Source organism: Myotis lucifugus, unplaced genomic scaffold (assembly GCF_000147115.1).
Source record: "Myotis lucifugus unplaced genomic scaffold, Myoluc2.0 scaffold_24, whole genome shotgun sequence".
Lineage (NCBI taxonomy): Eukaryota > Metazoa > Chordata > Mammalia > Chiroptera > Vespertilionidae > Myotis > Myotis lucifugus.
The window spans coordinates 989,609-1,000,569 of NW_005871072.1; positions in this window are offsets into that span (position 1 = coordinate 989,609).

Sequence of the window (10,961 nt, forward strand, 5' to 3'; positions counted from 1 at the left end):
TCTACTTTATTATGCATTATCAGTTGATTATAATCAACTTTCACATTATCATATAAAACAAAACAATTTTTAGGGACATACTTTTTATAATTCATAATATATTAGTTTCTTCATCACTCACAATTTTACTATACCACTATGTATACTGTTTATTTCAGCTGATGTTTTTCATAGAAATATTTCCTCAGTGAAGGAAACATTCTGTTGATTTATCTTCTGCCAAAGGTTCCTTAATGTGGATAACTATTCTAGTATGTTTTTCTTTAACTGTGCCTGTGTCATCATATTATATTTTAAAACAAATCTTAAACTCCAAATTACATATGTTGGCAATGTAAAACAGTCATGGTTCAGTTCATTATTACTGTTTGTGAGCAATTAAACTGAAAATATATTCTCTCTTTATATCACCATTATATTCAAATTACACATATGCTAGAAAAATGTCTATATTCAAAATATATGTGCATTCATCACATTGTAATGAAAGTTACATTGCTAAGTGTATTTGTTATATGACTTAGACAAGCTATGAGCTATGATATCACTGGAAATCAATGCTTACTCTACCTACTTGGACAAAATTTACTCTCAAACAGTACATATCTTTGAAATAATCTATGATTAATGACAATCGTATAAAATTATTTGTTTTAGTCTTAATTTATTAAGAAGCACAACCATTAAATTTTACATGTGAAATACTGTATGTTGTCATCTGTTGACTTGAATTTTTCAATTTCTTTCAAAGAGTTTTTTAAAAAACTTATTGTGTTAAACTTTGTCTATAAATGCCACTTTTATAAAGTTGCTATGAAATTTTCTATTTTTTTCCTCTTAAATGATGTACTTGTATCATGAACTTGTAACAGCTTTCAGACTGACACCAATTTATGAGGTAGCACAGGGTTAGAGTGACTTTAACAGCTCTGCTTTCGGTAATGTAATGAATGGTGTCACTATAACCAATGAAAGAAAAATGGAAGGAAGATGTTTATTTCAAACAGGGAAGACCACATTATCTGAGGTGTCCAGGGGTTTCATTGGAGTCAACATATAAGTGGGGGAAACATGCATAACAGAGCCAACTGTAGATAAATATAAACAAAAGAAAAGCAGCACTAAAGTTCTATCTGAGTTTAGAAGTTACTAATTTGTAAAAAAATAAAATATCATTTTATATCTTTTTTTTTCTGGTTACTCTCAGCTTCCATGATGGATAAAAAAACAATAATGCCAGCTTATATTTGCCTATGCTTTAAATGTACAATATCTATTTTAATCCTATAAAGACTGTATTTTTAGTAAGGTACACTGTGTATGTCATGTTCTAAGTCCTTAAAATATTAGAACTAAATTTTAGACTGAGATGACTTGACTCCAACATTTTGTGATCAATATTCTTTATGCTGGGTACTTTCATTGTTAATATGCTGAGCTAAGAATGGAAGGGATTGATATTGGTAAGGAGAATATGTTTGAAATGATTGCTCTGTCTGGTCTACACTGAACTATTAATATAATACAAGGGAACTCAAACAGAGATTGACAGGTAAAACAGGGACCAAGAATCGATAGCCTTAGTAAAGGGAAAGAGTAGGGTTCAGGGGAATCATGAAGATAAAATATTTGGACAAATAGCATGTTTGTGGATTTTGCCCTCTTGTTATCTGTAGGACTTTTTTATTTATCATCTTCATCCATTAAATAAGAAGAGCTACTATGTCTTCTTAAATATTTCAATTATTATAAAGTTATTTAGTTTAGTAAGGGAGAGTGTACCTCCACACCAATCTAGTTAGAGTAAAACAGCAGCCAAAGTCCTCCGAAATACTTAACCATGCATAATAGTTATGGCTCGCTTTTCATTTCTCTGATTTAAATGTTTAAACTCTTCGATGGTTTTATGGGCCAGGATTGATGGGCTCCAGCAAAGGTAGCTTATCATTGTAAGTCACACTCCATTGCCAGGCCTAACACAAAGAAAATGTATGATGACTTCAGGCCTTCTGATATTTCAAGGCAGATTCTGTAATATATATATAAAAAAATGGAAAATGGCTAACATCACACTGAACTGTATACTTAAGTCCATTGCATTGGATAATTCATGAATGTGTCTAGTACAACATGAGGCTACAAATAATCCTATATAATAAAAGCCTAATATGCAAATCGACTGAATGGCAGAATGACTGGTGGAACGACCAGTCGCTATGATGCACACTGACCATCCTGGGGCAGATGCTTAACTCAGGACCTGCCCCAAGCCCACAGGCCCAGGCCAGCCAAAGCAGGTGCCAGCAGGCGCCCCCCAGTTGCCCTGCCGGTCACCCCACAGAGGGAGGTGACCGGCGGCGGCAGTGGGGGGGCGGGGCTGGCAAGTGGGCGGCGCCAGGCTGGCCAAGGTGGGTGCCAGCTGGGGCTCCCTGATTGCCCTGCTGGTTGCCCCACAGATTGGCCCTGATCGCTGACCAGGCCTAGCGACCTTACCCATGCACGAATTTCTTGCATCAGGCCTCTAGTGAAAAATGAAGATCTGGTTTGCAGAATAATAAAACAGACTTATATAGAATTGGGGGAACATAATATCTATAAATAATAACATTTTATTCTTTCCAACATTATTTCACTTTATTTTTACAAATGTTCCCATCCTGACTTAGGAATTTTTATACCGAGAGGTGAGAGTATAATTTACTGGGGTCAGACTTAAGTTGAATCTCCATTCAAAGATATGCCCCTTTGTGTTGACAGAGGAGTGTTCCAGCACCTAGAACTGTTGGAGGAGGTGAGAACAGCATCAGGTATACCAGTGGGGTCAGACTGGACCTTGGTTCAGCAACCTCAGCACTTAAGTTCTGGCTAGGAAAGAATTCAGAGGCAAGACTCAAACCATAAGAGAAAAATTATGTGGAAAGTCACAGAGGTAGGATAATTGAATGGTAGAAGACATGGGCTCAGGAAACAAGTTACAGAGGCAAAAGAAGGGTCCTTGAAGCTTAGAGAGAAAGGTAATGGTGATGCACATGCTCTGGGAAAGGAGAGAGTGGCTGGGTCCTCCATCCTAAGGGCTGTTAAGGGCCTGAATTTTAGGGAGGATCTCCATAGAATATTCATTAGCTTTCCAGGTGTGTCTTGTTTGGGTCCTGGTTTCAGGGCAGGGGGTCACTAGTCAATGCAACTAGTAATGACATCATTTGTCTGGGTTAGCTGCTTTTCTGGACCTGGAACTAAAACACAGCTGAGGGCTAGATGTATCTGTGGGTCAGAACCTCATTGTCCTGGGGGCTTAGTGCTTAAGGGCTATTCTCAGGTCCCCTAGCTTGTTCCCCCTCTGAGGGAGTCTAACCTGAATTACTAGCGACATGCCAGGGGAGGAAAGGTCAGGGGAAGGTCGAAACATGTGCTAGGGGAGGAAAGTTTACCCTGGGGGCAAGGTTCTTGTTTTCCCAGTTTTGCCTGTTACTAGGCATCCTGGCTTTCTGTTCTGGTGACCTTCTGCACCTGGCCAATGGTTCTTGTTCTAATTATCTAACTGCCTACCATAGGACTACTGACCTATAATTCAATTTTTTTTTAAGTAGACACAAACCCGAAAAGATTGTCTTTGGAACTTGGGAACACAGGGAAGACACTGTATGAGCCCACTTAATTAAACTTAATTAACCTATTTATAAATAGAAGATGTATTTTCTCCTTATACAAGATTGTTATAATGTATGCAGAGATATAAAAAAGCATTTAGAGAGTTTTGAATATATACTGATTAAAATGGAAGTTGAAAAAATAATTCTAATGTTAAAAGCAGCAGTTGTGATAATTAATCATTAGTAATATGGTTATCTATGTAATCTGTCAATTTAATATTGTATGAATATCTAATACATTACAATGACCGTACTCTGGTTTTGGATAAAATATTAAAGAATGTCAGTCATAGCTTGCTCTAATGCTTTAGGGCAACTACATGAATAAAATAAAATTCAAACTTTTGCCACCTGTTGGTTAAACAACATATTGCCCTTCAATTTTATTACCTGTATTTGGAAAATGGAGGGATAAATATATATATATATTCACCACTCCTCCTCTTTTTTCTAAGTAAGGTGGAGGAATACACAAACTGTCAAAGAAAGTTTATACCCAGAGGAGTTCAACAGGCAAGGAATGTTTTATTCAAAAAAAATTTTTTTTCAATAGTGGTCAAGACTATTGCCATGGAGATATTGACTCTGCAGAAACAAAGCAGGAGAGTTTTTTAAGTACTGTGTGAGACAATAGAAAACCATTGCAGGACTAAGTCAGGGCAGAAGTTGGCCAATGTGATTAGGCTATCTTGGTTTGCTAATGGCTCTTATAGAAGTTAGGCTCTTAGGCTACTTTACTGACTGCAAGACACTATCATCCTAGATGATATCATTTCAAAGAGATTACTGGGGTTCTTAAGAAAGATATTTCTGAGTTCCAAGCAAGAAGTTGGAAGAGTGTTTACATCCCAAAGGGTTGGAGGGACAATGTATAATACCACGATTTCTAAAGTAAATGCGCTAAGAAACGGGAAATCAGATGACTACATTAAGAAAGAAGTCTGTCAACAGTTTATTTTATTTTAAATATATTTTTATTGATTTCAGAGAGGAAAGGAGAGGGAGAGAGAGATAGAAACATCAGTGATGAGACATCATTGATCGGCTGCCTCCTGGAGGCCCCCTACTGGGGATCGAGCCTGCAACCTGGGCATGTGCCCTTGACTGGAATTGAACCTGGAACCTTTCAGTCTGCAGGCCAATGCTCTATCCACCGAGCCAAACCAGCTAGGGTGAAGTCTGTCTACAGTTTAGACAAGCTGATGAGAAAGTCAATGCCATTTTGGTCAACACGCACACTCCCGTTTTCCCCTCTTTTGCACTGTTATTTTTTACTAACATGACAAATAATCTAGTTTTCATAAACTCATTTATTTGCCGGAACAAAATGCAATGTGGTTCAATTTTGTTACTGTTTGTTTATTTTCATTTCCCCCCCACTATTAATTGATCACCAGTCACTGAGAAAATACCACAAAATATGTAAAAGAAAAATCTTCTGGGAAATTTAGATATGTATTTGAAAACTAAAATGTGAATTTAGGAATAATTAAAGCATAGCTGAGTTTTATTTTTTCATTAGTTTTGTTATACCAGTTTCTACCTTCCCATAATTTATATCATACTAGAGGCCTGTTGCATGAAATTCATGCATGGTGGGGGGGTGAGTGGGGGGGTCCCTCACTCTGGCCTGCACCCTTTCGCAATCCGGGACCCCTCAGGGGATGTCCGACTGCTGGTTTAGGCCTGATCCAGCAGTCGGACATCCCTCTCGCATTCTGGGTCCGCTGGCTCCTAACTGCTGGCCTGCCTGCCTGCCTGATCACCCCTAACCATTCTGCCTTTCTGCCTTCTCACCCTTAACTGCCTCTGTCTGCCTGCCTGATCACACCTAACTGCCTCTGTCTGCCTGTGTCATCACCCTAACTGCTCATCTGCCTGCCTTCTCACCCCTAACTGCTTGTCTGCCTGCCTAATTGCCTCTAACTGCCTCTGCCTTGGCCCCCACCACTGCGGCTTTATTGGGAAGGATGTCCTGAATAACATCCAGAAGGTCATTCAGCTGTCCGGACTAATAAGCATATTACACTTTTATTATTATAGACTAGAGGCTCAGTGCATGAAATTCTTGCACGAGGGGGAGGCCCTCACCCCAGCCTGCACCCTCTCCAATCTGGGACCCCTTGGGGGATGTCCGACTGCCGGTTTAGGCCCGATCCTGAGGATCGAACCTAAATCGGCAGTCGTACATCCTTCTCACAACCCGGGACCGCTGGTTCCTAACTGCTCACCTGCCTGCCTTGCCTGACTGCGACCTGATCACTCCTAACCACTTCTCTCTGCCGGCCTGGTGGCCCCAACTGCCTCCTGCCAGACTGGTCACCCCCAACAGCCCCCCTCTGCCAGCCTGGTTGCCCCTAACTGGCCCCCCGCTAGCCTGGTCACCCCTTACTGCCTCCCCTGCAGGCCTGGTTGCCCCCAACTGCCCCCCTGCCAGCCTGGTCACTCCTCACTGCCCCCCTCTGCCACCCTGGTTGCCCTTAACTGCACCCCCCTGCCGACCTGGTCGCCTCCAACTGCCCCCCCCCAGCCTAGTCACCCCTCACTGCCCCCCCTGCCAGCCTGGTCTCCCCATACAGCCTGCTGTTCAGTCGTTTGGTCGTCCCTCACTAACCCTTCTGCCAGCCTGGTCGCCACACACAGCCTGCTGGTCCGTCGTTTGGTTGCCCCTCACTGCCCACCCTGCTGGCCTGGTCGCCCCATGCAGCCTGCTGTTCAGTCGTTTGGTTATCCCTCACTAACTCCCCTGCCGGCCTTGTCACCTCACTCAGCCTGTTCGGTCGTCCATTTGGTCATCTGCTCAGTTGCAATGGCCCCTGGATCTTTATATTTATAGATAACACTGGTATCTTGCCCACATCTATCTTCCTAACATACTATGGATTATCACTGGAGTCAGCGGACCATATAATGATCTAGGAATTCAGAATCTGAGAATTCAATTTACTTGTTGGATTGTGACCCTAATTTATGATTTCATCTTTACATTTTCCTAGATTTTTGATGTTATAGTTTGACATATGAAATTGTTATCGGTGGGGTGCTCTCTGGGTCTCCATCTGTTACTAGTGGAAGTGTAGTTTTGCAATGTCTCAAAGAAAGAAATTTCCCGAGACTTGCACAGGAGGATGAGTAAGTAATCTTTATTTTCATGGAATTAAACCCCTAGGTTTCCAATGTTCCATTTCCCTCTGTCTCTCCATGGAAAAAGTCCAATCATGCCTTCAGCAGGGCTAGAATTAAGGCCACTGCCCAGAATTTCTGCTCCATATTGAAGTCCAGTACAGCCTAGCATCTGGCTAGCTTAGCTTGTGTTCCCAGCTGCAGTCCATTACTTGTGGGGTCCTCATGGTCATGGGCAAGTGCGGGTTACAGAGCAAGTGAGAGCAAGAAGCAGCAGCAAGGGAATAAAAAGAGAGAGGGAGAGAGATAGAGAGAGAGAGAGAGAGAGAGAGAGAGAGAGAAAGAGAGAGAACGGTTGTCTAGGGATTATGTATTCCAAAATTTTCATGAGGCTGCCTTGGGGTCTATTCTCCTAGCCAATGGTCTTTTTTCCCAGGCTAGACCGACAGCTAATACTTTCCTATGTCACCCGGACGTCAATGTGCATGTCTATCAGCCCCTTCATTCGATCCCTTCTCCCAGTGATCTGTAGGGAATGGCCCAGTGGTTTCCTGGAGATGTGAAGTTGTAGCTTCCCAATGAAGCTATCCAGATGACAGTGCTTACAATGTTTGGCCTCTCCTTTGCTCTTTTCCTATCATTAATATTAATAACTAGTTAATTATGATGATAAAATTAGTGATAGCATTATCATGAAGGTAAATAATAAAAATAATTTTAAATGAAAATATTCATTTGATGGAAATTTATTAATAATTAAAGAAAAGGTTAAAGTAGTTCTAAAGTAATTAGTTTATTTCTTTAATCTGATCAATTTCCCCATTATTTGAGATGATTAATTCTTTTAATCTCACATACTATGAAAAACATGTAAACTATAGTTATCTCTAACATCATCAATTTTGAAACATTACTGTTTTAATGGCACCACTGATGAACATCATATCATATGTAACATGGATTAAAAAGATAAGAGAATGTACCTGTTCTGTCTTTTATTCTTCTAAGAAGGAAGAGTATAATTTACCTAAGAAGAATAAATTAAGGAATAGATCTTCACATTAAAAAAATGTCACTACTAATTTAATCAATTATTGGAATTCTTCATTGTTTTACTTTGTGCAGATATTTTTCATAGTGAAGTTTGTAGCTTTGAATTAATTTCTTATCTCTTAAAATTAAATAACACATATTTTAAATGGTTAATTGACCAACATTTTTCAAATTATTCCAAAAACAGTAAATTGGGAAGAGGGGAACTCTTTTGATTTACTCAGTCATTTTCCACATGAGGGTTTTCTTTTGTGTGTGTGGGCAATTAAAATTTTACTAAATTCTACTTATTCTCTAGAAATTATATTGAGCCCTAAAACAAACACCTGTCACTGAAGAATCTTTGGTGAGCCTAGTGAAATATTGTAATGTATCTAAAGTAAACACATTTATGTGTTTTTTTCTTATTTCTTTTACTCTATTCTAAAATCTTCAATTGGTTAAATTTAAGAAATATATTTTACTCCTCATTTTTGAGAAAATTGTGGTTCTTTATGCTGGCATTAAGGAAAGTAAATGACTTGTTAAAACTTATTTTATGTAATATTTTCTACATTTTCCAGGTGACAATGAACAAGAAGTTTAGCTAGGAGGGTAAATATTTAATTTGTTTCTATTAATTATTTCATAGAAGAAGCCTGTAAAGATTTAAAAGACTTTGAAAATTAATGCAAATATAATATTTCAATATCTGTAGAAACTTCAACGTATCTATTTACCATTTGTGGAGCTGAAAGTAAACACATATGAAAATATTTCATGTTATAAGAGATGTGAATGAAACAAGTACAATCATATCCTATACTGTCTATTGTATTTTCTGATGTGGGGGATGTGTAGCATATTGTTAATCTGTGTCCTTTTCTTAATCAAGGAGCAGCCATAACACCATTTTGTACTGTTCAATAAATGTGACATGCCCTTCCACAAATCTTTTCAGGTGTTCCAGTAATACCTCCCATACTCACAGAAGTCATTTCATGTCACCTACAATTCAAGGCCTTTATCAGACCCTTGATTAAAAGGATCACACCCTACTCTGTGTTCCTGCTATGATGAGTGCCAACTCTTACCACAACACCTATGCATTTATAAATTCTTTTTTCAACCTCATGGAAGTTTCCTGAAATGAGAAACTGTTCAACTGATCCTCCCATTGATAGATGTAATTATGTAATTATAATAGGCATCATGAAGGCATATTTTCTCATTTTTTCTCTTTATTGATTTAAAAAGCAATTGTATAAAATAATATATATATATAATAATTATTTAGCAACAAAAATACTAATACATGCTAAAACTTGGAGGAACCTTGAAAACATTATGCTAAGTGAAAAAAAGCTAGTCACAAAAGATCACGTTATATATATTATATAATTTCATTCATATAAAATGTCCAGAATAGGGAAATCTACAGACACAGAAAATAGATTAATATTTAGATTATTAGATTAGATTAGAACTGGAGAGAGGGGTCAGATGTTAGGGAAGTGATAGGTAAAAGAAACAGAGTGTTTTTTTTTTGAGGTGAAAAAACGTATTAAATTCTAAAATTGTGGTGATGGCTGCACATATCTTTGAATATACTAAAACATTGAGAGTACATATTAAATGGGAGAATTGTATATTATGTTAATTAGATCTCAATAAAGCTGTTTAAAAAATTCATGGATAAACATGCTAAGTAGGAACCAAAGAATACAGAGCTTGAATTTGTGTTTCATATATTTTAAAGTCAACTAATATGCATAACAAGATTTTTTTTCTGTAATAACAGATGATAAACTTAGACTGAGCCTCTTTTTATTCACTTTTTTACTATGAAAGCTTGATGAGACTTTTATCTGCAGCACTAGAGGCCTGGTGCACGAATTCGTGCAACAGTGGGGTCCCTCAGCCTGGCCTACAGGATCAGGCTGAAATCGGCTCTCTGACATCCCTGAAGGGTACCAGATTGCGAGAGGGTGCAGGCTAGGCCAAGGGACCCCACTGATGCACAATCAGGGCCGGGGAGGGACATGGGAGGGTGGCCAGCTGGGGAGGGACCGAGGGAGGGCTCCAGGGCGTGTCCGGCTCATCTCGCTCAGTCCCGATCGGCCGGACCCCAGCAGCAAGCTAACCTACTGGTTGGAGCATCTGGCCCCTGGTGGTCAGTGCACATCATAGTGAGCAGTTGAGTGGCCTTAGCATATCATTAGCATATTATGCTTTGATTGGTTGAACAACCAACTGGATAACTGAACACTTAGCATATTAGGCTTTTATTATACAGGGTATATTTTTTGTATTTTTTAAGGTTTCTATGATGAAAAAAGTGGTTGTACATTTTAGTCCTTTTCAGTATCTTTCCCACAAAGGCCATCTTATTTTCCTATGACCAAGCATTTCAGTGTGTAACTGAGAAAATCTCTACTTTTATTAAAATTTTATGAAAAAATTTAATGAAACAACATACAATTTGAAAAAATAACTTATTTATTCTTAGATTTAATATTTATAAATTATCTATAAATGAAACCAGAAATTTTTGTTTGGTAACTATCAAATGTTCATGATGCAAAATCATTGAGGAAAAAAAAATCCAAATTTGCATTCAAAGTTGTACAAGACTTTCATTTTCATTGAAAGATTGTCGACTTCTTTTTCCCTTTAAAAGAAGATTCTCTGGAAATTATTCCTGAGAAGTAGCTTAGGCTACAAGAAGTTTTTAGTGGGTGACCTCTGGAACACAGGCTCCAGAGGAGTAAAGGGAAGCGATGTTGGACCGAGGAAGAAGTTTAGCTGGTGTACAGTGGCCACGAGTGTCAGCCCATCCCGAGGCAGCTCTTGGAGCTTCCCACCTGCAGAGATGTTGTGCATTGCAGTTCAGGGTCCAGGACTTTTACTCCCTCAGCACCTACCCAGTGGAACTGTCTGTCCCTAGGGCAGTGATGACGAACCTATGACATGCGTGTCAGAGGTGACACGCAAACTCATTTTTTGTTGTTGATTTTTCTTTGTTAAATGGCATTTAAATATATAAAATAAATATCAAAAATATAAATCTTTGTTTTACTATGGTTGCAAATATCAAAAAATTTCTATATGTGACACGGCACCAGAGTTAAGTTAGGGTTTTTCAAAATGCTGACA